This window comes from Bos indicus, chromosome 11, assembly GCF_029378745.1.
Source record: "Bos indicus isolate NIAB-ARS_2022 breed Sahiwal x Tharparkar chromosome 11, NIAB-ARS_B.indTharparkar_mat_pri_1.0, whole genome shotgun sequence".
Lineage (NCBI taxonomy): Eukaryota > Metazoa > Chordata > Mammalia > Artiodactyla > Bovidae > Bos > Bos indicus.
Window position 1 is genome coordinate 34,980,321 of NC_091770.1, and position 27,947 is coordinate 35,008,267.

Genomic DNA, 27,947 nt, shown 5'->3' on the forward strand with positions numbered 1-27,947 from the left:
ATATAATACTGAGCTTCCCCCCTGCATCTTCAGAGCTGTTTCTTAAAGTTATCTGAGATGCTATCTCCCAGCTACTTTGCCCCAGATAAAACTTAACTCACAACTCTCATGCTGCACTTTTTTTTTTTTTTTTTAAGTCGACAGGGCCCAGAGGGAAACATGAGAAACCATCAAAGAAAGTAAAAAAATGTTTCATGAGGAAGGAAATATTTTAGCTGGGATTTAAGTAAATAGAAATTTCCTAGGCAAAGAAATATTAATAGTAGTTCAGATAGAGGAAACAGCATGACCAAAATTATATTTTGGAAGAGAATGTGTTGTTTAGATCAGCAGTTCCCAATATTTTGGCACCAGGGACCAGTTTCATGGAAAACAACTTTTTCACAGACCCTGGGGTGGGGGTGGTGGGGTGGGGGGGCATGGTTCAGGCAGTAATGTGGGTGATGGCAAGTGGCAGATGAAACTTTTCTCACTTGCCTACCACTCACTCCTGCTTTGCAGCCCAGTTCCTCCCAGGCCATGGACTGGGAGCAGTCTGCAGCCCAAGGATTGGGGACCCTTCATTTAGATAACATTAAATATTTCATTTATGGGGAGAAAATAAAGATGGGCTGTGGGAAAAATAGGGAAGAAGATGAGGCCGACCAGCAGACACCTAGAAAGGCAAGAGACGTCTGGAGTCCTGCACTACGTAAGCATAGGCAGACGTGGTGGATGGAGAATGTGGATGAACATGCCAGAAGGTCAAAAAGCAGCAGCAGCTGCGTGAAGACTGTAAGGTGAACTAGGTTCCGAAACACAGCTCTGGGCCATCAAAAGCTTCTTGTTTACTATTAAAGTAGAAACCAAGCCCAGGTTGTTAAAATACAGTTTCCTGCGTATGTTTACTTGGAAAGATGATACAACTATGGGAATTCACCACATTTGTTAAGTTTTTATTGTGTCCAAGGTATAATATTATACAAAATTGTTATGATAAAGTATTCACCCACAAGAAGCTTATAATCTAGCAGGAAAAATAATCATGCACTTCAATTATACAAAGCTGTAGCAGGCTCATATCTCAGCAGGGAAGGGAAGTGAACCAACTGAGGGCCTGGTCGGTACAAGGCAGTGGGCCAAATGTTTGGCATGGAATTTCCACAGCAAGTGAAGTGGAGATTATTGTCCTATTTAGAAATGAAAAACATGCTTTAAAAGGCTATAAAACTTCCCAGAACTCACGGTTACTAAGTATCAGAGCCAAATGAGCTGAAATCTACTTGATACCAAAACCTGTCTTTCTCCCATAATGTGAGCTGCCTCAAATCAAGTAGAATGTAAATATTTGCAATAAGAAGAAGAAATCTAATTTTTCTTATGTTTTTTTCTTGTTTAGTTTGCTGAATGTTGTGAGGATGTTTCTGGAAGGAAGAGAACTCCAGGTTCAGAGAGCTGGGTAAAGAAACGGTAACTGGCTGCCTGCACAAACCCTCAGCTGGTGGCATTTATCTTGATCAGCACTGTGGTCCTCGGTCATCAGACCTGACTCAAGAAAACTGATCCACTCTCAGCACACTCAAGAGACATCTATGTAAAGGCCAAAATGCCAAGTTTAAAACTTAAAGTTGACTATTAATCAGATGAGATATTCACTTCTGATGTAGATACATTCTTTTCTCACCAAAAAAATTATAGGGAAATCAAGCAGAAAGCTTTTTGTTAACAAAAGCTAGGAGATGGATGACTTAAATGGCTAATTAAATACAAAAATAAGTTGTATTCATTTATTAGAGAATTATTGAACAAGTTGATGTGAAGTATTATATTTAAACACCGTGCTAGATCTTGAAGAACAGCATGGAATCAAAAGATGAAAACTCAAAGTCACTGACCTCTGATCTCTGACCCTCTTGGTCAGCTGGGAGAGAGGGCCAAGAAACAGATGGCTTTATTATTTAAGTATTAAAGGTTGCAAAGGCAGGTATTCATGCATTCGATACGAATGGAGAGACCTTTAGTCAAGATGAGGGTCAGGTGAGGCAAGTTACAGACGCAACCTAGAATAAGCAACACCTGAGTGAAATCATAAATAATGAGCAGAAGTTCCCTGAAAGAGACAGAAAGTGGATAGAGGAGGAAGTTTCAGAATTAACTGTTCAGGCGAAGACCAGAAGCAAAAAGCAGCTTGGAATTTGCAAACTGTAAGTAGTTAAGTTTTTGAAGCACAGTCTAAGTCCTGGGTGCAGTGAGATGAGGCTGGGGCATAACACAAAGAACATAGTGCCCTCATGTTCATATTGTGGGTTATTTGTGGAAGAAAAGTAGAATTGAGTGTGTTTATATAAGCTGTCCATTTTGCCAGTTTTTGCCTTGGGTTCTTTGTCATGGTATGATATATATGAGCATTGGTCATTCAGATTTTATATTTCTTTAGTTAATTTTTTAATGTTTATTTCTTACAATGTTTCTATTTCAACTAAGTTTTTATATTTGTTGATAAAACACTAATAGTCTTTTTTTATCCATTAGAGTTACAATGTACATAATGTTGATAGTTCTGACTTTTTTTTTTTTTTTTGGCTTGTTGCTCTGAAATTTCATTATATTATGTCTAGATGTGGGTGGTTTTCAAATTTATTCCTCTTTGTTAAATTGAATATAAATCTTGGTTTTAAAAACAGTCCCAGAAACTTTATCAGTTGTTACCTTTTTTCATTCTAAAACTCAGGTGTCTGGTAAATATCTTTCCTGCATCCTCCGTGTTTCGTTCTTCTTCTTTTTTTTTTGTCTTGTTTTTCTGTGCTGACTTCTGGATAAGTTTACTTTTCCAGTTTTCTAACACTTTTTCTTCTATTTCTTATATAAGATGTTCATTGAGTTTTAATTTCAATTATAATTTTTACTACTACATGTTGGCTCCTTTTCACAAGTGTTTTGGCAGTATCATATATTGATTCTTATTTTCAGGCCCCTATCTTATTTCTTGAAGCATATTAACCCTTTTAACTTTAAATTCTGTGGTAATCTAACATCTGTGCCTTTAAGTTTGGCTTATTATGGCTGTGGTTTCTGCTGGTTTTGTTCATGTCATTTCATTATGAGTTTTGTGGTTATTGACTGTAGTAGATTCCTGGCAAATTTATTGGTTGGGATCTTTTGACATCCGTTTTAAAAGTTGGTATTCAACAATGTATTTTTACTGCTTTTGTTAAGTACCTCAGAGTATTACCTTCGTAGATCAGCTTGAACTAAATTCTAGGGTTAAAAGTTTTTGCCACCTATCGTTGTGAAGACCAGCTGTGGTATGCATTTTTCAGCGGAGGTTTTTTTCTACTCAGTCTAGTGCCAAGATTTGAGATGGGTGTTTTCCATTCTTCCCCCATGAGAAGGGTGATAGATTTATTTCTGGCCATCATTACACTGATGGATGTTCTCAGGTACCAGTTAACTGTAGGGGTTTTCTGTGAGACTTTCCATTTTAGTAGGTTCCTAAACTCTTTTCCCTGCCACTTTACCGCCTCCACTTATAGAACATAAAAGCTAAAAATCAACAGGAGTTGGCAAAGACTCTAAAGCAAAAGCCAGCTTCAGTGCTCTGTTTGCCTCTTTGGGTCCTGTTTTTACTAAGATTTTGGACTTAGGAGAGTCTTTTTATTCTTGTAGATGAACAAATGCACTTTAAAAGATGCTTTAAAGTACTGTATCCAAGACATTTACGTTCTCAGTGGGAGCATTGTCAGAGTGCCTAACCCAGTATATTGTCATCAGTGGAATCCCATGCCTTTTTAACTATGGCATCTGATGGGATTTTTTAATTTGAGTTGGCACTGTCAGAGTTCCCATTTTCTTAAATGCATCAACATACAATTAAAATGTTGTTCATTAGAAAGAGTTTAACAGCTACCTCCTCCTCCTTTCCTGTAGTTGATGAATATTGTGACATCAGCTGAGACTAGAAATAAGAGAAGGTAGCACTCTTCTGATAAGAGGTAGAGAAGCTGGCTTCTACTGAAAGTAGCGAAGAAATAAAGTCTGGCATGGAATAATTGCTCATTGAGTACTCATATCAAAAGCATTGAAATAAGCTAAAAATATTAACCTTCAGGTATTTTAATATTACTTTTCTCCTAGATAAAGAAGTTCCTGGTGGTTGGCTTTAAGGAATAATCAAAAAACCTAAGTCAGCCCTTTTCTGGGGACCTGTCATCCATTTAGACACTGTGCATGTAATATGACTTAGGAATGAGGGAGCAGAAGGCAGAGACTTCTTACATGGATGAACCAGAATGCCACAATCTCCTACTGGAAAATTAAAGTCATTGGCCATTTGACCCTGTGGGATACCATGGAAACAATTCAAAGCATATTATTGCTGACATATAGGTCCGGCAAAACTAACAGGAAACACAAACAAAAAAAGAACTGTACCTCTTTAGAATTACAGACTAAATATGTATGAAATATCCACCATCTTAGCTTTACCACCTTCTCAAATCTAACTCAGGGGATATTTGAAAAATATAGATTTGACAAGTGAAACCTAAATCACCTGTGTAGTTTCCTGGTAGCTGAATATATTTTTGTGGTTAACTAGAGAGATGGCAAAGAGAAAATCAGCTATTTAAGTACCCTGTGGGTAGCAGGCTCAAGAAAACGAGGAAACAAAACACATGGTCGTTTTCATCTTGTTCCCTAGTGCAACTAGAAGGGAACGGTATTATTTCTTGAGTTCAATGTAAATGCTGGATTTCGAGATTGCCAGATTGTGTACCAGTGTTTCAGAGTATTAAAAGTTTTTCTTCAATGTTCTCAAAGACATTAAAGAAAATAACTTCAGGATGCTCAAAATCTATGTTTCAGATGGGTAAGCTGGGGGTAAAGAAAGAGATACAGTGTGTTTGGGGAATTAAAATTGTAATCATCACAGAATTTTTTAATATTATTACATGAAACTTTTAAATGTATTCTATTTTTTCTTAAAACAGCAAATATTTGGATCAGTTACATAGTTAATAGTTAATAAAATGAAATGTCATTGAATTACAGTTCCCCGTAGAACATATTTGCAGAGAGCAATCACAGGAAATAATAGTCACCTATTATAAGGTGATTTCATCTCTAAGAAAATCCAATTACATGAATGGCATTGTAGTAGTCTATACTTTCTTTGATTGGAGGATTTTAAACTTAGTTTTTACTAACATACTAAAGACTAATTATAGAAAGTATTATGCTCAAATTAAACACTGGATCTACTTTCAGAAGAAAACTTTTTTTACCTGGTTTCTTTGCTCACACAAAGATTAATAAAATCTAGTGAATCAGTGCATAGCTTTTATGGTTGACAAATAACACTTTGAAGTGAAATTACAAGAGATCAGAAGAACTAGAAGTCTAGAAACCTGGTTTTTAGTTGTAGCTCTGAAAGTAACTAGTGCAGTCTTTCCATTTTCAAAGCTACTCTGTACCTTAGTTTCTTGATCTATGAACTGAGAAGGCTGCATCAAAGATCTGTTCTAGTTTAAACTTAATAAAGATTAAGAAGTTAACCAGAATGATTCAGTTGCAGAAGACAGAAATACAACTAAATGTAGTTACAACTGTAAAGAGAACAAATTTACTGGTTATCTTGGTGAGAGGTAGACCAGTTCCAGGAGTGGGTGGGTCTAAGGACTTGAGGACATCGACAGTCAAATTTCCTGTGTCCTACTTCTGCCTTATAAATATTTTCTTTCCTGCATTTTAAGACCAATTATTTACATGAAGTAATTACAAATTTCCTGATTTATTTATGCTCCATTTAACAATGCCAGACAAGGAAAACATCTTTCTAATAGTTCTAACAAGATCCCATTACTGACGCTGGCTTGTCTGACCTGAGTCACGTGTCCAGTCCTATACTGTGGTTGAGGGAATAGACTTCTCCAATTCCTCAGGCATGGGCTATATTTCTATTCCTAAATTGAGGGGAGGAAATGCCCTTCCTCCCCAAACCATATGAACAGTGTTATGTGGCTCCCACAAAAGAGAATTGAGGTTCTCCTACCCGAAATGGAAAAGAGAAAAAGGTATACCAAGAAAACAAAACTGACATATCCTCAGCACAGATCTTTTTGATGAAAAAATCAGTCATATTCATTTCTTCATATTTTCTTGACATTAAAATTTTATTTTACTGTGTTTCTATAGCTTAAAGGAGTTATCTTAACAGGTATAGAAATTTTTTAAATCAGCACTTTAAACTTTCAATCTATAATTTAGTCAAAGATAATTATCAGCCTAAATTAAAAGAAATTTATCCATCAAATGCCATGTGGAAATTTAACTGAATCTTGTGTTTTTTTAAAAAAAAATGCTATAAAATCACATTTGGAATAAGGAGAACTTTTAATATGGGCTCTATGTTAGGGATTTTAGTGATTTTGTTTTGATAATAGTATTATATATTTATATGGGAACATACCCTATTCTTAGAATATCCGTGCTGAAGCATTTTGTGGGCAGATGGGTAGAATCTATAATACTTGAGATAGTTCATCAAAATAAACACACACAACACACATGAGTGTGTATATGTATGTGTGTCTGTGTCTATATCTGTCAAATGAAGAGGTATAAACCAAAGCAAAAAAAAAAAACAAATCCTAACTGCTATTGCATTTTTCTAAGCAACAACTTGGAACTGATTGTATAATATTTTTCAATTTCCATAGTAAATAATATACTTTGGGGATACTGTTATGAATCGCATCACTCCAGTCCATATCTTTTTCTGTTCCTCCCTTCTTTCATATTCCCCCATCCAGAGGAAAATAAATGGTGATCAAAGATTACTGCTCATATGTAAAGATCCTTTGTTGTCAGTTCTTACCCATTTCTTAGCCATGCCAGTTACTGTTAATAAGTAGCTGGTTATTTGTAGCTTCTGTTTCTCTTTTCTGGACCCAATGAATGTTGATAGTTTCTCACCCCTACAATCAGTGCAATTTGGAAAGATACTCCTTGCCCATCTGTAACAGTAATGTTTATAATTTTTGAGCATTTACTACATGACAACATAATGTTAGATGACACAATGTTTTTAAAAACCCTATTTAGTTTGAGCAGATGGTGAATGACAGCCAGGGGTGCTGCAGTCCATGAGGCTGCAAAGAATCGGACATGACTTAGTGACTGAACTATTCAGACAAAACTTGGCCCAATCCCTACTTGAGTCAAACCGCAACCACGTATCTTTTGCCTGAGTTACTACTCTAGACTCCATCTCTTGACTTTGTTCCTATGTAAAGGATCTTCTCCAAGGCAGCTGGCCAGTCATTCCCTAGGTCAGAGACAGGAATTTTTGTCTGTAGTTGCCCAATCCTCAGCATGGATCAATGCTTGCCATACCAGTGGTGCTAAATAATTATCAAGTGAGTGAATAAATACCATTTATCTTCTCAAAACATCTTAATGGCTTACCTTTGCCATTAAAATAGTATGCAAATCAAACCTTAATTCACAAGGCCTTTCCCTACCTACCTCCCCATTAGCCTTTTCCCCCCAACTTTGCCAGGTTTACTGCTGCCTTCAGGTTTGTTTGTGATTCCCTCTGCTTGGAATCTTCTACCTCCAAATCTTCTTTTTTTAGTTTGTTTATTTTTATTTGGAAAATAATTGCTTTACAATATTGTGTTGGAATCCAAATCTTTATCTCTCTTTTCATGCACATCTCAAGTCAAATGCCACTTCTTTAGGTTTTCTTGATGGCCACCCAATCTTACCTAATTCCTCTAGCCAGGCACTGTTGATCACATCACTTCCATTTATTTTATTCATAGCCCTGAATAATAAATATTATTTATATTATTTTTTCCCACTTATTAGTTTATTTTCTGTCATTCACTGCTAGAATGCAGCCTCCACATGTCTAAGGTCTTTACTAGATAAAGATTTAACACAATTTCTAGCTCTTAGGGCAGTTCCTGTTACATAGTAGGTCTGCAATGGATGCACTTTTTTTTTAATAAATGAAATCAGGAAAATAAGGCTTAAAGAAATTAATATTGAACCCAAATATTGAAGTTCATTCCTGTATTGTGAACTTCTAAATATGAGTATATTCATTTTATATGTTCCAATATAAATATTCATTCTTATGTTCCAACCAAAGTAAAAGTTAAGCATATTTTTCTCTGAGTATTTTCTTTGAATCTCTTCATTGGATATACTCAACCCTCTGTTGTAGATTCAGGTAGAGCAATTGTGAAGAAAAATATTCTTTGCTTTTTATATCTAACTACCACTTTTTAAGAATTTTCTCTGATCTTTCAGGCTGATTGGCTATATGATTTTCTGCTTTTTCTTGGGAATAATGAGAAACCAGAAATAGGAATTAGGAAAATTCATTCTAGAGTTTTAATTGTAATGGATAATTCTTAGCAAAACTATTCTTAGAAATAGACTAAGCAGGTCCCTGCTTCCCTGGTGCTTCAGTGGTAAAGAATCCACCTGCCAATGCAGGAGACCCAGGGTTCCATCCCTGGGTTGAAAAGAGCTCCTGCAGGAGGAAATGGCAACCCACTCCAGTATTCTGGTCTGGAAAACTCCATGGACAGAGGAGCCTGGCGAGCTATAAGACATGGGGTCACAAGAGAGTTAGACATGACTTAGTGATTAAACAACAAAGCAGATCCCTCCGCACTCCCAATGTCAGGTTACATGTGTTTGAGTCACTTTTTCTTGCTGTTAATTCAGATATGAAATTACATCAGTGTACCTTTAAATAAAAAGCAGTACAGTTTTTCTCATACAAAGTAAAATATGTTTATCTGATAAATTATATAACTTTAGAAATCCTGACGTTTATAACATTTAAAGTGCTTTCACCTACCTTATATTAATTTGAAAAGAGTCCAGGGAGCTAGGTATGTCTTGAAACATTCCTCTTTAACAGATGGGGACACTGAGGCAGCAGATGGGAAGGAGCACATCTACACAACAACGGGCAGCAAGGTAGAAAATTCACAGCTGGGAATTAAGTCTTTTGGTTTTCTCTCCAGGACTGTTCAAGTGAGGTAAGGTAACAGATACTGGTATCAATAGGTAAATGTTACTAGAAAAATGTCACACCAAATGAAAATATTTTTTTAAAGTAAAAGAATAAAAAGAATCAGACTTTTAAAACATTTATAGCATCAATATTTTGAATGGGATACAGAGAAATGAATTGTCATTGTCTTTAAGCACCTAAAATGAACAATTAAAATGACCATATTAGGAATTTGGGAAAAAAAAAAAGCCATTAAGGCAGAATGCTTATCAGACTAACTGCTACTGCTGCTGCTAAGTCGCTTCAGTCGTGTCCGACTCTGTGCGACCCCATAGGCGGCAGCCTACCAGGCTCCCCCATCCCTGGGATTCTCCAGGCAAGAACACTGGAGTGGGTTGCCATTTCCTTCTCCAATGCATGAAAGTGAAAAGTGAAAGTAAAGTCACTCAGTGGTGTCGGACTCTTAGTGACCCCATGGACTGCAGCCCACCAGCCTCCTCCATCCATGGGATTTTCCAGGCAAGAGTATTGGAGTGGGCTGCCTTTGCCTTCTCCCTATCAGACTAGAGGTTTATATTAAATCCCATTTTCAACAGGAAAACTGTACTTTTTTGAACATCAGCTAAAATACCTTTATTTCTTGCTTTGCTGAAATCATAATTTAGACATATGTCATAATTGAATTTGAATAGAAGCAAACTTTACTCAGTTTAACTTCTAAAAATGATTTATATGGATGAAACTTGTGAGTTTAGCTAGCTAATTATCTAAACAATGTTTCCTTTATAATGTTAAATGTTCCAATGAAGATAACAGGTGAATTTATTATAAGTTGGAGTCCCATTAGGAAACAAGTGGCACACTCAAATTAAAATTATTCAAAAGGAGTTTATTTTCAAGGGTAGGAGGAGGCTTCTTCTGACCTCCTTTTTGAGTTCCTTGTTGGTTAATCCAAACCTAAAGCAAGATCAGCCTCTGAGGGCAATGGGCAGGAGAGAGAAGGGTGGAAATAGATCTGGAGGTGCAAGTTGGAAGTATCTGCCAGAGTGATACGAGACATGAAGATGATACTGATGAGACAGCTAGCACTTATTGTTTGATATCTATCCATTTTTGCATTTAGCATTCATTGACTCATTTAATTCTCTCAAATAGCCTATGAAGTTAGTAGTTTGTCCATGTCACATGTGAAGAAACTGAACTTCTCACTTTCTGGTGAATTTCTTCAAGGTGTGTTCATGATTATCTTCCTCCTCAGGGCCAGAGTCCATGAGAAAAAAGATGTCAAACTCTGGCAGGGAGAATGGGCCACAGACTCTTGTTTTGATTATTTCCCTTGGAAAAATAAAAAAAAGCAATACTGATATATTTATGCTTATGTATTCACTTTTGTGAATGAAAAGTGAAAGCGACTTCACTTTCGCTTTTCACTTTCATGCACTGGAGAAGGAAATGGCAACCCACTCCAGTGTTCTTGCCTGGAGAATCCCAGGGATGGGGGAGCCTGGTGGGCTGCTGTCTATGGGGTCGCACAGAGTTGGACACGACTGAAGCGACTTAGCAGCAGTAGCAGCATTCATTTTTTATTAAAAATACATAATAAAATACAGATTTTTTTTTTCTAGTTAACTGAATAAAATAAGAATCTTCTGATAGAAAAACTTGCCAATGTTGTCTCAGTGCACATAATTAAGAAGGTAAACCAATAAGGATGAGTCTCCCAACACACTTAATTTTCTAATCAGCCTCAGAAAGAAGTAAATTCAGGAGACAGAACTGTTTGTTGTTCAGTGGCACAGTCATGTCCAACTCTGTGACCCTATGGACTGTAGCACACCAGGCTTCCCTGTCCTTCACTGTGTCCCAGAGTTCACTCAAACTGATGTCCATTGACTCGATGATGCCATTCAACTGTTTCATCCTCTGCTACCCCCTTCTCCTCCTGTCCTCAGTCTTTCCCAGAATCAGGGTCTTCTCCAGTGAGTTGACTCTTGGCATCAGGTGGCCAAAGTATTGGAGCTTCAGCATCAGTCCTTCCAATGAATATTCAGAATATTTTCCTTTAGGATTGACTGGTTTGATCTCCTTCCTGTCCAAGGGACTCTCAAGAGTTTTCTCCAGCACCACAGTTCAAAAGCATCAATTCTTTAGCACTCAGCCTTCTTTATGGTCCAACTCTCACATCCATACATGACTACTGGAAAATCCATAGCTTTGACTATATGGACTTTTGTTGGCAAAGTGATGTCTCTGTTTCTTAATATGTTGTCTAGGTTGGTCATAGCTTTTCTTCCAAGGAGCAAGCATCTTTTAATTTCCTGGGTACAGTCACCATCTGCAGTCTATTTTAGAGCAAGAAAATAAAGTCTGTCACTTTCCATTTTTGTCCCCCCATCTATTTGTTGTGAAGTAATGGGACTGGATGCCATTACCTTTGTTTTCAGAATGTTGAATTTTAAGTCAGCCTTTAGTCTCTCCTCTTTCACCTTCATCACAAGGCTCTTTAGTTCCTCTTCTCTTTCTGCCATTAAAGTGGTATCATCTGCATATCTGAGGTTATTGATACTTCTCCTGGCAATCTTGATTCCAGCTTATGTTTCATCCAGCCCAGTATTCCACATGATGTACTCGGTATAGAAATTAAATAAGCCGGGTGACAGTACTGCTGTCACACACAGGGTGACAGAAAGCAGCCTTGATGTACTGCTTTCCCAATTTGGAACCAGTTGTTCCATGTCCAGTTCTGTTTCTTCTTGAATTGCATACAGTTTTCTCAACAGGCAGGTAAGGTGGTCTGGTATTCCCATCTCTTGAAGAATTTTCCACAGTTTGTTGTGATCCACACAGTCAAAGGCTTTAGTGTAGTCAATGAAGCAGAAGTAGATATTTTTCTGGAATTCCCTTGCTTTATCTATGATCCAACAGATGTTGGCAGTTTAATATCTGTTTCCTCTGCCTTTTCTAAATACAGCTTGTAATTCTGGAAGTTCTCAGTTCACATACTTTTGAAGCCTAGCTTGAAAGATTTTGAGCATTACCTTGTTAGCATGTGAGACGAATGCAAATGTGCAGTAGTTTGAGCATTCTTTGGCATTGCCCTTCTTTGGGATTGGAATGAAAACTGACTTTTTCCATTCCTGTGGCCACTGCTGAGTTTTCCAATTTGCTGGCTTATTGAGTGCAACACTTTAACAGCATCATCTTTTAGGATTTGAAATAGCTCAGCTGGAATTCCATCACCTCCACTAGCCTTGTTCATAGTGATGCTTCCTAAGGTCTACTTGATCTCACACTTTAGGATGTCTGGCTCTAGGTGAGTGATCACATCATCATGGATAAAACTGTTAGATGCATGTTTTTACTGTCTTCTTTGCTTTCACTATTGAGCAAACAGCTTTCTCTGGTTTGTAAACCACTGGTGTAAACTTGTGTGAACATTTTTCTAACTGAAAGTTGAAATATGAGCTTCAGTTTGAAACTCATTTGGAAAGTTAGGAAAGATCCAGCTGAGATAGCACAGAAACATTTGTGAGGCACTCTTCCAGGACCATGAGTTAATAAATCCTCAAAATGCATCTTGTACCAGGGTATGCTCTCAAAGTCTACTGGATCTTGTACCTAGGTGTGCTCACAAAGTCTGTGTCCCTTCCTCTTTGCCTTGACCTTTGACCTCTTGACCTTTCTTCTGTATTTACACAAGGGGAATAAAGTACAACAAACATATTGGTAGTTTGCATAGATTGGTATGTAAATTGTTAGTGGGTTGTTTTTTTTTTTTTGGTATCCCACCATATTCTACTAGGATACATAAAATTGGTGCCAAAAATAGTCCCATAGGGCACAGAACTGAATGATTGAGAAAGAGGAGACAAAAATATGGAGACAGCAATAAATCACTTCTCAGGCTTTATTATTAGTCTCTTTAGAGTTTCCATGAGTTACTCATAATATGTGTAGAAGTATTACATTTGACCAGAAAATATGGCCAATGTAGACAGACCCAAGTCCCTCAAGCTGACTATCAAAGACTGTGAAGATTCATGACTCAATCATATCAACCTTTGCTGTACCCAGGCCAGTCAAACTCTTGCCTCTGTTTGACTTTACATCCCCTCTATAAAACAGGCATAGAAGTCATAAAAAACAGGATGTTTTAGGAGGTTGATGAAATAATTTGTAAAAGGTACTTTTAAATCCCCATAGATCCTTTATACTAATTCATTTTGGGGATTTTTCCATGGTATATTTTACCAGTTTAAAATTTACAGGCCATATCACCACATAAATATTTGTTCTAGCTTAGTGCTTAATAGGTGGAATGGTGTTTCTTGCATGCTATTTTATTGATAGAACATTTTAGCTGTACTCCTTGGAGAAACACAGACCATGAAAGAATTGATTGCTTTGCTCGATGTATGCTTCAGGGATCTGCACCACTGTATGGACCTCTTATATATTACCAGATAACACAGCAAACTCTCCCTCCTCTTAAAAAAATTCAGACACTATGAACAAATAGAATATATATATGATGTTCAAATCTTGTTTCCCCCACTTCTCAGGTTTAAAGGACCTGCTATTAACTCTGCTCTGAATTCTTTAAAAGCATAATGTTGACCATGTTGTCCTAAACTCTCCCTACAGGATGTGTTGGCATCTTCTATAGTATATACTCAGTCTTCCATGTATCCCAGCGAATCTGCTCAGATTAAAATCAAATCAAAACAACTCACTGAGTGGTAAACAGATGGCTGATATTCAGCTTTCCTTGCTGGCTACAGTGGTGGCCCATGAAGCATTACCTGCTGGATGGGCTTTCTTCTTGGCATTGTTTTCCTTCACATTTCAGCTTCTGAGCCTGTGATTATGGATCAGAGCTTGAAAAAAGTTTGTGGTTTGCTCAGAAAAAGATTGCATGAAGTGCATCAGTGCTTTCCCGGCTGAAAACATCTGTTAGGAGACACAAATTTAGCTTCTCATTGTTGGCTTCCTGTGTACCAGACAGAGTTTATTATTTAACTGATGACTGGGAGAAACGGGCTCCTGCAACAATCTGGCCACAAACTGAAGATGGATTTTTACATTTGTTATTTAAATTACCTTGAGAGGAAAGGATTTGGGAATGAAGTGTTGACCTTTAATCCTTGTTGGCTAAGAAATCAGCTCCAAGAGTATTATCAAAAGTGAATATATTCATACATGTATATTTATATGTGTGTATATATTATATATGCTTAAATTGTAAGCTTTAGGAAGCCACTTTGCTTTCTTAAGAAAAGGAAAAGATTTTAAAATATGAGGTAACTTGAATTTAGCTAAGATAAAAGAGAGAATTGCTTTTTAGGAATTTTATGAGAGATTGTACTGAAATAAAATTTAAATTGCAGCTAAATAGTACCCCAGCACACCAGAATGGACATCAGTGGATGTCATCCCACATAGTATATCAGCTACTAACGGAGCATTCCTAAAGACTTGTTTCCTTACTGAAATATTTGAAGAAGCAGGAATGGAGAATAAATTCTCATCATCCTCCATACAACTGCAATATATACAAATGTCCTTGAATTTATTACTTTATTACATTCCATAGAAGTTGTACTTCCAACTTTGTGATCCTATGTCTACAGATTGTTTACTGTTTTCTGCTCTTCCAGCCAGCTGAGTTGGTTTGGTGAGATGGTTCTCAAATATGACTGCTCATTAGATCACCTGGGGAGGACTTTTAGTATATACTTGTTCCTGGGTCCCAATCTAGACAAAATGAGTCAGAATTTCTTAGATTATAAGAAACCTAAATGAGTGCCTGTCAATTATAAACTTAAGTGACTTATTCTGACTTCTTCAACTGAACCATGAAATGAATAGACAAACGCTCTCTTAAGTCCCATCAAAGGGTGCAAAGCCATTGTTATCATTTCTTAAAAATTCAGATTGAAGTCAGGACCTTGACATCTCAGTATCTCATTTAATCTTGACCACAACTTTTCAAGGACTGCATTATCTATTTTAGAGATGGTGGCAGAGGGTCAGTGACCTTAAGAACATTTCCCTAGGACATAACATTTAATACATGGTAGAACAAAAATTTAAATCCAGATGGATTTAAAAGGAATTACAGTCAAATTCTTAGCTTTTTCATCAGTGGTTTTCATTCCTTGATTCAACCTCAGTTTTTATAACAAATATTTTGACCTCTTTATACTATCTATATCTCAGAAAAGTAAAACCCCATAATTATAATGAAATAAAAGATAAAAGGAAAGGAAACTAAAAACAATAAACACTGCCTTATTTATTTGATGTCTAAAAGCATATATGATCACATTAGAAGATGTAATAAAGTAGTCAGCTGCTCGTACCTACAATTAACTTTAGAATCACTGAATGCCACAGCTTCACCTGAACTTTGACACAGATGCATTGTGTAGGCAACTTATGTACTCGTGAGCAACTTGTATTCAAGGACACAAGTTTTTCCAAGGGTATAACTTTTGATCTGCTTAATGAACAAAACAGCCTAAATTTCCTCTTGATTAATAATGTAGTTGCAATACTGGAAAAATCAGTGTATAAATACCTCATAGCTCAGGTGATAAAGAATCTACCTGCAGTGCGGGAGATCTGGGTTCAATCCCTGGGTTGGGAACATCCCCTGGAGAAGGGACAGGCTACCCACTCCAGTATTCTAGCCTGGAGAAATCCATGGACTATATAGTCCATGGGGTCAGAAAGAGTTGGACACAACTGAGTGACTTTCACTTACTTAGTGAAAGGTCTTTTCTGTCTGTGTAAAATGGAGTTGGATTGGAGCTCTGATCATTATAAACAGATTTTTCACTTCTTTGGCTGTTTGGAAATTCAAAAGCCATACAGAATGCTTTATTGTTCATCATGTGGGACTCTCTGAGGAATTTCAGAAAGATAAAAATCTCTAGTTCTTGCCCACCCATCTGAGCCACCAGGGAAGTCCAATACCAAATATACCAAATTCCAAATATAAGATTGGTAGAACTCTCCAACTTTCTTTCTCCCAAAATCTTGTAATATCTGAAAACTCCTCCAGTTCACCAAAAGCACTACTAGGGTGGGGGTAGGGGGTAGCAGGGCCATTGTTGAGACTTACTTCAATGCGCCAAATTGGCTGAAGAGCACCTAGAGCTAATCTTATATATGCTGCGTGAATCTTGTGTTTTTCTCTTTGGGGCATACAGTACATTGGTTAACTGAGTAACTAACTAGAAACCCAGGTCTACTATTAACATGCTTAGCCAAGGAACATCTTCGCTGAAGCCTTCTTTATTTACAGTATGTTTCTTATGGAAATTAATGACACAGAGGCAAAAGGGGAGGCAATGGAAAAAATGTACTGATCTCATTCTATTACTTTCATGATGGGAACAAAGTGACACATTAAGATGCTGTAGAAAAGAAAATCTATTTCTCTATCTAAGATGTTCTTGTGACACTTCAAAAATTTATAATAGGAATCTGTCATCTACTATACACTGGCCCACAATGAAGCTAAGAATAGCTTTTGCTCCAGGCATTCTTTTCCTTTAAGCCACAACACAAAGAGAGAATGATAGGCGTTTTCCTTCAATCACTTAGATTTTAGTCAGAATTTGTTTCCTAAACCTTAGCCACCAACTTGGTCTGGTTTAAATAAAAACTCTGAAAACTGAACCAGCTGACATTCATCCTTGTCATCTTTTTTTCACTATTATGCACCATTTACTTTTTATTATGACCAGATATATTTAATATTTAGATATTTACTTTTCATTCTCAAGATTTTTAGCATACTTATGATTTAGGATTTGTCAAGGAAGCATTCTTTTTTTATATTAGAGTTTTATATTATTTTACAATATTATAGTTTCAGGTGTACAGCAAAGTGATTCAGTTTATATATATATATGTATACACACACACACTGTACACACACACACACACACACGTGTGTATATAAATACACATACACACATATGGACTTCCCAGGTGGCTCAGTGGTAAAGAATCTGCCTGTCAATGCAGGAGCCACAGGAGACCTGAGTTTGATCCCTCGATAGGGAAGATCCCCTGGAGGAGGAAATGCCAACCCATTCCAATATTCTTGCTGGGATAATCCCATGGACAGAGGAGCCTGGCAGGCTATAGTCCATGAAATCTCAAAGAGTCAGACATGACTGAGCATGCATACACATACAGATCAGATCAGATCAGTCGCTTAGTCGTGTCCGACTCTTTGCAACCCCATGAATCGCAGCATGCCAGGCCTCCCTGTCCATCACCAACTCCTGGAGTTCACTCAGACTCACGTCCATCGAGTCAGTGACGCCATCCAGACATCTCATCCTCTGTTGTCCCCTTCTCCTCTTGCCCCCAATCCCTCACAGCATCAGCGTCTTCTCCAATGAGTCAACTTTTCACATGAGGTGGCCAAAGTACTGGAGTTTCAGCTTTAGCATCATTCCTTCCAAAGAATACCCAGGGCTAATCTCCTTCAGAATGGACTGGTTGGATCTCCTTGCAGTCCAAGGGACTCTCAAGAGTCTTCTCCAACACCACAGTTCAAAAGCATCAATTCTTCGGTGCTCAGCCTTCTTCACAGTCCAACTCTCACATCCATACATGATCACAGGAAAAACCATAGCCTTGACTAGATGAACCTTTGTTGGCAAAGTAATGTCTCTGCTTTTGAATATGCTATCTAGGTTGGTCATAACTTTCCTTCCAAGGAGTAAGCGTCTTTTAATTTCATGGCTGCAGCCACCATCTGCAGTGATTTTGAAGCCCAGAAAAATAAAGTCTGACACTATTTCCACTGTTTCACCATCTATTTCCCATGAAGTGGTGGGACCAGATTGCATGATCTTCGTTTTCTGAATGTTGAGCTTTAAGCTAACTTTTCCACTCTCCACTTTCACTCTCATCAAGAGGCTTTTTAGTTCCTCTTCACTTTCTGCCATAAGGGTGGTGTCATCTGCATATTTAAGGTTATTGATATTTCTCCTGGCAATCTTGATTTCAGCTTGTGTTTCTTCCAGTCCAGCATTTCTCATGATGTACTCTGCATAGAAGTTAAATAAGCAGGGTGACAATATACAGCCTTGACTACTCCTTTTCCTATTTGGAACCAGTCTGTTGTTCCATGTCCAGTTCTAACTGTTGCTTCCTGACCTGCATACAAATTTCTCAAGAGGCAGATCAGGTGGTCTGGTATTCCCATCCCTTTCAGAATTTTCCACAGTTTATTGTGATCCACACAGTCAAAGGCTTTGACATAGTCAATAAAGCAGAAATAGATGTTTTTCTGGAACTCTCTTGCTTTTTCCATGATCCAGCAGATGTTGGCAATTTGATCTCTGGTTCCTCTGCCTCTTCTAAAACCAGCTTGAACATCAGGAAGTTCACGGTTCACATGTTGCTGAAGCCTGGCTTGGAGAATTTTGAGCATTACTTTACTAGCGTGTGAGATGAGTGCAATTGTGCGGTAGTTTGAGCATTCTTTGGCATTGCCTTTCTTTGGGATTGGAATGAAAACTGACCTTTTCCAGTCCTGCGGCCACTGCTGAGTTTTCCAAATTAGCTGGCATATTGATTGCAGCACTTTCACAGCATCATCTTTCAGGATTTGAAATAGCTCAACTGGAATTCCATCACCTCCACTAGCTTTGTTCGTAGTGATGCTTTCTAAGGCCCACTTGACTTCACATTCCAGGATGTCTGGCTCTAGGTCAGTGATCACACCATCGTGATTATCTGGGTCGTGAAGATCTTTTTTGTGCAGTTCTTCTGTGTATTCTTGCCATCTTTTCTTAATATCTTCTGCTTCTGTTAGGTCCATACCATTTCTGTCTTTATCGAGCCCATCTATGTACGAAATATTCCTTTGGTATCTCTGATTTTCTTGAAGAGATCCCTAGTCTTTCCCATTCTGTTGTTTTCCTCTATTTCTTTGCACTGATCGCTCAAGAAGGCTTTCTTATCTCTTCTTGCTATTCTTTGGAACTCTGCATTCAGATATTTATATCTTTCCTTTTCTCCTTTGCTTATCGCTTCTCTTCTTTTCACAGCTATTTGTAAGGCCTCCCCAGACAGCTATTTTGCTTTTTTGCATTTCTTTTCCATGGGGATGGTCTTGATCCCTGTCTCCTGTACAATGTCACAAACCTCATTCCATAGTTCATCAGGCACTCTATCTATCAGATCTAGGCCCTTAAATCTATTTCTCACTTCCACTGTATAATCATAAGGGATTTGATTTAGGTCATACCTGAATGGTCTAGTGGTTTTCCCTACTTTCTTCAATTTCAGTCTGAATATGGCAATAAGGAGTTCATGGTCTGAGCCACAGTCAGCTCCTGGTCTTGTTTTTGCTGACTGTATAGAACTTCTCCATCTTTGGCTGCAAAGAATATAATCAATCTGATTTTGGTGTTGACCATCTGGTGATGTCCATGTATAGAGTCTTCTCTTGTGTTGTTGGAAGAGGGTGTTTGCTATGACCAGTGCATTTTCTTGGCAAAACTCTATTAGTCTTTGCCCTGCTTCATTCCGTATTCCAAGGCTAAATTTGCCTGTTACTCCAGGTGTTTCTTGACTTCTTACTTTTGCATTCCAATCCCCTATAATGAAAAAGACATCTTTTTGGGATGTTAGTTCTAAAAGGTCTTGTAGGTCTTCATAGAACCATTCAACTGCAGCTTCTTCAGCATTACTGGTTGGGGCATAGACTTGGATTACTGTGATATTAAATGGTTTGCCTTGAAAACGAACAGAGATCATTCTGTCGTTTTTGAGATTGCATCCAAGTACTGCATTTCAGACTCTTTTTTTGACCCTGATGGCTACTCCATTTCTTCTGAGGGATTCCTGTCTGCAGTAGTAGACATAATGGTCATCTGAGTTAAATTCACCCATTCCAGTCCATTTCAGTTCGCTGATTCCTAGAATGTCGACATTCACTCTTGCCATCTCTTGTTTGACCACTTCCAATTTGCCTTGATTCATGGACCTGACATTCCAGGTTCCTATGCAATAGCAACATTGCATACATGTACACTTACATATATATACATTACATGTATATACACTTACATATATACATTATGCAACAGGAACATTGCCTACACATACACTTACACATATATACATTCTTTTTCAGATTCTTTTCCTGTATAGGTTATTATAGAGTATTGAATATAGTTAATAGGTTCTTAATTGAATATCTATTTTATATATAGTAGTGTGTATCTGTAAATCTCAATCTCTTAATTTATCCCTCTCTGCTACCTTTCCTCTTTGGTAACTCGAAGTTTATTTTCTATGTCTATGAGTCTATTTATATTTTGTAAATAAGTTCATTAATTTCACTTTGCTTCCACACCTAGGTAACATATATTTGTCTCTGACTTCACTTAGTATGACAACCTCTAGGTCCATCCATGTTGCTACAAATGGCATTATTTCATTCTTTTTTATGGCTGATTAATAGTCCATTGTATATATGCCCACTCCAGTGTTCTTTCCTGCAGAATCCCAGGGATAGCAGAGCCTGGTGGGCTGCCATTTATGGGGTTGCACAAAGTTGGACACAACTGAAGCGACTTAGCAGCAGCAGCAGCAGCAGCAGCATATATGTAACACATCTTCTTGATCTGTTCATCTGCTGATGGACACTTAGATTGCTTCTATGTCTTGACTATTATAAATAGTGCTCCAATGAACATTGGAGTACATGGATTCTTTCAACTGATGGTTTCTTCCAAATATGTGCCCAGGAGTGGGATTATAGGATCATATAGTAGCTCTATTTTAAGACTACTTAAGAAACTGCATACTGTTCTTCATAGTGGCTGTACCAGTTTACATTCCCACTAACAGTGTAGGAGGGTTCTCTTTCACCACTCAAGTGGATACTTGAAATTCCCAGAAAAGGAACAGCCAAGTCATATTCTTTTACATTGTTCATGGCTGTGTGTTGGTTTGATCTTGCTTTGGGTATTCCAACTACCTATTTGAGTGAGGAAAGGCACTATCAACATTATTAACTTTCAGGAGAAAATCAAAGATAACACTTAGAAAGTCCACATGCCTTTAAAACAAGTCAACAATAGACTTAAGATTACTTCCTAATTGATTAAAGTGCTTGATGTGGATTAAGTATTTAAAGAATAGGATAGGAGAAAACTTTCTCCACCCAGGGAAAATGTTAAAATAAATGTTTTCTATTCAAACATCATCTCTCTTCATACCAATGACAGGTAATTTTCAAAGGTGGAAAATTATTCTTTCTCTTTTTTCCAATCTAATATTCCTTTGAAAAATAGTTTTTGGTTTGGAAAATGGATATTTTCCTCCAGTAGAAATAAAACTTGCCAATTGATGCAAGTAGTTTAACTCAGGTTGGGTTGAATTTGGAAAAAGTTTACATTTGCAGTGATAAAGGCTTGATTTTTCTCTCTTAAGTTTTAGTTTTCTCTCATAGCTTTTTATTTGCAATTGAGAAAAAAGTTGGATTGAGAACAAAATAAGAAATTAATACCTCACTCGTTTATTCAAACATGAATTGTATTCTGTGCTGTGTCAAATATATTCAAATTTTCTTTTTCTTATAATTCTCTAAAAAATACCAAATAAGAAAGATTAATAAACTAAAGTGATATTAAACTCTTAGCAGCTAGCAGCTAACTCCCTCATGTATAAGTGAACAAGAGACAGACTTCTCAGTGATAATAATGGAAATGAGTTGAGAAGGCTAAAACAAATGAGTTATTTTAGAATTAAGCCTTTACCCACTGTAGGGTTTTTTTATATATCGGATCCTTGGGTACGCCTCCCTTTAAGAGACAGCTCTCCCTTGAGTGTGGGCTGGAGTTAGTGATGCTTCTAATGAACAGAATAAAGCAAAATTTATGACATGTGGATATGGCAGCAAAAAAAAAAAAAAAAAAACCAGTAACATAGTGGCTTCTATCTTGTACTCTTTTATCTTGGGTCACTTTCTAGGGAAAGTCAGCTGCCTTATTATGAGAACATTCAAGCAGCCATATGCAGAAGCCCATGTAGTCAGAAACAGAGGCCTCTTGTCAACAGTCATATGGGTGAGGCCGTCTTGGGAGCAGATCCTTTGGTTTCAGTCAAACCTTCAGATGATTCCTATTTCAGTAGGGACCCTGACTCAGAACTCCTGGACTAGGCCCCTCCTGAATTCTTGACTCATGGAAACAATTAGACAGTAAATATTTGTTGTGTAAACCATTAATTTTAGAGTAACTTGCACATGGCAGTAGATAACTAAAACATCAATAATATGTCTTTGATACTCATTGATATTTAGAGCATACTCCATTTTGTCACATTCCAAATCCAAGAATACACTAGCTTTTTAACATATCAACTCAAACATGTGGAGAAGTAAGGCTACTACTAGATTTAGTTTTCACAGATCTGGAATGATTTTTCAGTTTATGTAGTACTCTTAGCATGCATTCTTTGAGGTTTATTAATAGACTTTGGTAACTGGTTTATAGACATAGGCCTTCCTTGGTGGCTCAGCTGGTAAAGAATCCACCTGAAATGCGGCAGACCTGGGTTCAATACCAGGGTTGGGAAGATTCCCTAGAGAAGGTATGGCTACCCACTCCAGTATTCTGGCCTGGAGAATTCCATGGACTGTATAGCCCATGGGGTTGCAAAGAGTTGGACACATTGAGTGACTTTCACTTTTAGTTTATAGAAATAACTCTTTTTTCTTATGATCTAATAAAAATTGAAACGGTAATGCTGTAAGTGGTAGTGGTAGTAAACTCCATGGATAAGTGTAGGACTGGCTATTTGGGTTCAAGTTCTGGCTTCACTACTTTCTAGCTGTGTGACTTAGAGCGAATCACTGCTGTCTCTGTCCCTAGATTCTTCGTGTGTGAAACAGGCATAACAATAGTACCTTCTTCTTAAGAGTTTCCAGATGTTTAAGCTGGTTGGTTTAACATCTCAAAATCAGTGTAATTTACTGCATTGATGAATGAAGGAGACAATCACAATTCATTTTAATACACATGGAAAAAGCATTTGATAAATGCCACATCAATTCCACAGTTTTTAAAAACCTCAAACTCAGAATAGAAGAGAAGCAAACATCTTTCAGTTGTAAGAAGTTATCTATAAAACATTTAAAAATCTTATATTTAATCCTGAAATGCAAATTTTCCCTTTTGAATTTAGAAAATTAAAATATTTAGCTTCTTACTTTGTGTATCTAGAAGAATGAAATTAAATTTCATATTGCTTGGTTCTGAAACAACTTGTCCTCAATTCACTTATGAACACTGTTAATTTATCTCAGAGTGTTTATTTCTTTACCTGTGTGATAGCACCAAAGGAAAAAGAAACACACAGTAATGAAAACACAGGGTGATGAAACACAGTGACTCTCAACAACTGTTCAGAAGTGGTGTATGTTGCCTCTCATATTTTATTGGCCAAAGTAAGAACCAAGCATGTAATCATTGGGGCAAAGAAGTATAATCACCCCAGAAGTAGAGGCAGAAAATATTGAGGATAATTATAAAATCCATTGCCCAGATTTGTATATCATGTCCTTTGTAAACAAGGCAGAGAATATTACCTAAATGCTAATCCCTTAATGCTAAAATTACACAGGAATAGGGGCCTTGTTAGTGAATGTGGTGACTTAATTGAGATTCTATTGGGTCTTTATCTTGTCACTGTCTTGCAGAATTTCATCTGTTAATCAAGAACTTTTCTTTGATATTTTAACTCTTGGTATCCAAGATTTCTCAATCTGGGAAATTATGTGTGCCTATGGGATAAACTACACTAAAATAATACTATATATTTATATAATCCTTTACAGTTTACTGGGATACTTTCATGTTATTTCACTTTAAAAAGCAATGGAATAGAGTTAGACATTTTAATTGCCTGTTACTCAATTATGTTTCCCAATAGACAGAGAAAAAAAAATGAGAATAGGGGCAATCTTGTACTCATTTCCCCATCCTCAGAGTCTAACACAATGTCTGACACAAGGAGGGCTCATTTATTGAGTGAAATGGTATTCAGTTACTTGTTCAAGATCATGGTGCTAACAATTTTGGGAGCAAGGATTGAATACAGGCCTTCTGGACCCAACAGCGATGTTTGCTTCTCTACACCCCTGCTAACCCAATAATACTTGCCTATATGAGGGCAGAGAAACTAGAAAAGCAGAGAATAATTAATTAGTTTGTATTTTCTTGGAAACTGACCAACATTTCCACTTTCAGCATGCTGGCAGGTAAACAGATAAGATAAAGCATGGGTCAGTAGGAATGCAACTGCTGAGAAGTCCCTGCCCATAAAATACCATCAATGTGCCCATCTGTTTCATATAGAGATACACGTTTTTCAAAATTAACATATTTACACCAATTTAAGTGAAGACAATATGTTCAGAAAGGTATTAGGAAGTGCTGCGGAAGGCTGGTGAGCAGCCTGAGGTCTGAGAGCATCAGTCACTAGCATTTCCTTGCGTTCGAAGAACCATGAAGCTGGTAGTTGTTGGTTGCCTGTTTGCTAAGTCATGTCTGATTCTTTTGCAACCCCATGAACTGCAGCCCACCAGGCTCCTCTGTCCAAGAGATTTCCCAGGCAAAAGCACTGGAGTGGGCAGCCATTTCCTCCCCTAGGGGATCTTCCCAACCCAGAGATTGAATTCGCATTTCCTGCCACTGTCAGTTGCTTTTTATTGTAAGTAAATGGATATTAGAATTGGCATGATGTCCCCAAGTCAGGCTGATATTCTACTTTCAGAAAAGTATAATCGTCACTAAGCAGAATAAAACATTTTCTCAATGGCCCTCTGTACAATGTTTCAAATTTCCTGATTTCAATTTCTTCATCTTTATTTTCTGCATTATCTTCCATGTCACCCTGTCATTCAATAACTATTTTTCCAATCTGAATATGGACATCTAGGCAGTCTGGGTGATAGAATCACAAATAGTGTATCTGTCTTTACCTTTTTGAAATTAACAATAGGTAATATAGGAGACCATACAAAGGAATTTCATACCATGAACAAACCAGAAATCATTAAATTAGCACCTGTTTTGGATCAGCCTGTTGTGGGAAGCACAGGGAATTGAATCCGTAATCTTTGCTGGAAAATTACTACAGAAAAATAAAATGGTAGATACATGAAAAAATTGAACTCAAAGCAAAATTAAATAAAAATACTTGATACTGTAGAATACACAATCTTATTGCTTATGTAATCAATATTATATATTAAGGGTGTATTGAATAGTCTTTGTATTGTAAAATTGTGAGCTTACTTATAACTAATTCATACAAATTTTAAATACTGTATTTTAGTAGTGAGATAACTATGAACTGTAATAAATAGAAAATTCCATAATAAGGAAAAATTTGAGATATCCCTTGATATGAAGAATTAGTACCATCTTGAGGGAATACAAAGTGAAAGAATGATCTAGTATTCATCAGGTAAATTCCAAAGCAGATTAAAATTTTAATTCTATCTTAGAAGGAAAAAAAGGGATAACATTTGGAGGAAAATTAAGAAATCCGTAAGATAGGACTCATGTTAAAGAACAAGGGGCAGAAAACAATGTGTTGGCCCATGCCACTTCAAAGTGTTCTTGAGAAAGAATTGAAATGAAAGCTTTTCATCCAAGACTAGAGATCACCACTGTAAAAATTGGGTGTAAGGCAAATCCTGACGAGCAATACACAAGAAGGCTACACAGGGCAACTCCTTTTAGATTCTCCAGTGTTCTTCCTCTTCAACTTTCTGGCTTTAAGACTCACAAGAGAAATTTCCTACTCTTTCCAAGCAGCAGTCATCTACCTTAATTGGATATTGTACTGGGTAAGTTCAGAAAAATGCTGAATGTGTTGGTAACAGATGTCTCTACTGTACTATTCCTATATTAACTCTAATAGTTGTGTCTTTAAAAGGAAACATGATGGACCCTGCAAATGTAAGTCCTAGCTGTAACATAGCTGTACTGGTGCTGTCGATATACACTGTTGACCTGTTTTCCAATTGCTGCCAAAGTTCTTCATTTTTAAAATTTTCTCAGACTGCATGAATTCCCAGATATCCCACTATTTTTGCTTTGTTTTGCAGTGCAGTTCCTCATAAGTAAAGGTGTATATTTAGTTTCCATCTACCTCTTCAAGAGCATATTCTTCCTGAAATAATCTACTTGAAACAGAACCTTTATCTTTCTGCCTAGTACTGTTCAGGTCAGATAGCCAACATCTTACAGACCAGTGTGACATCAGAGGACCCATCCTCTTAATGGTTTGGATGTTTAGTAGCCTCAAAACTACAGTGGGCATTTTTACATCCATAATATTTGTTCCACCTTCCTCTAGTCAGTAGATGATACAAAAATGACAAATTTATGAATGTAAAAGTCAGATACTGCAGAAAACATCCACTTAATGTGAGTCACTAACTTTCCTTTTACAGAACAGATCAACAGTCAAGTGACTCATTAGAAAAGAGGGACATTTTTCTACTGTTCATCTCTCCTCTAGTAAAGTTATCTATGGCCTGAAAATACAGGAGGTCGATTAGCACAGAAAAGTCAACCAAGTGCCTTAACTCATTTCTCACTGAAAATGAAAGAATGGGGTCTTATTGGGGAAAAAAAGGATCTGGAGTACATCTACTGACCTAGAAACAGCTTAATCTAGATAAATTTACTGAGGAAACAGAGGGAAGTGATTGCAACTATTGATCCACTCCATTCACTGTGCTTGATACAGAGAAGAAAAGTAAAGATTCTTCTCCTTAAGGAATTCAAGTTTAAGAAAGAATAAACACACATATGAATAATAAGGTGTAGTAAAGTAGATATGCAATCAGCAGTATGTGACACATGTAGAACAGCACTGAGAATCTCAGTAAGAAGCTACATGGCAGTGTTATCATTACAACTCTTCAATATAATGTTGTGATGGCTGGGCGAAATGATTAAATCTGCTTGGTTAGTTAAGGAAGGCATCCCATCCATTACTATTGGGTTCAGTTCAGTTCAGTCGCTCAGTCATGTCCAACTCTTTGCTACCCCATGAATCGCAGCACGCCAGGCCTCCCTGTCCATCACCAACTCCCGGAGTTCACTCAGACTCACATCCATCAAGCCGGTGATGCCATCCAGCCATCTCCTCCTCTGTCATCCCCTTTTCCTCCTGCCCCCAATCCCTCCCAGCATCAGAGTCTTTTCCAATGAGTCAACTCTTCGCATGAGGTGGCCAAAGTATTGGAGTTTCAGCTTTAGCATCAGTCCTTCCAATGAACACCCGGGGCTGATCTCCTTTAGAATGGGTTAACTCTTCACAATAACCCTATGAAATAAGGAGAAATAACTTTGGTTTTTCTAATGGAAGAAATGGAGATGGAGTAGTTAATTAGTGTTCTTCATATCACATGGCTATCGGGTGGTGTAGTTCAGGTTTGGCTTTAGAATTGCCTCATGCCCAAGACAATCTTCTCAGCTTACTGCCTCTTTCCCTTTTGCTACCATCTTGACCATGCAGAGGTTTCAAACACATATGTTGTTCATACTCTATCCTTAAAGAGTATGTAAACCTGTTTAAAAGACCTCTCTCCTAAAAGCAGAAACCACAACAAACAGCATGTAACAGAAAATTCCATTGGTCAAGAGAAACAAATTTAGCAGACTCAAAGAAGATCTTTCTTAGAGTTACTTCAAGACGTGTATGGTTAGAGTCAATCTCTACATCCCTTCTAGTAGCATGTTTAGACAGATTTCAGGCTTCAGTGAATACAAAATATGACTTCAAAAGAAATAAGTGTGGCAGTAGTCATATCTCTTTTGGGTATAGAAGTATTTCAAAAGAAAAATAGACTAATGTGACTTGTAGAATC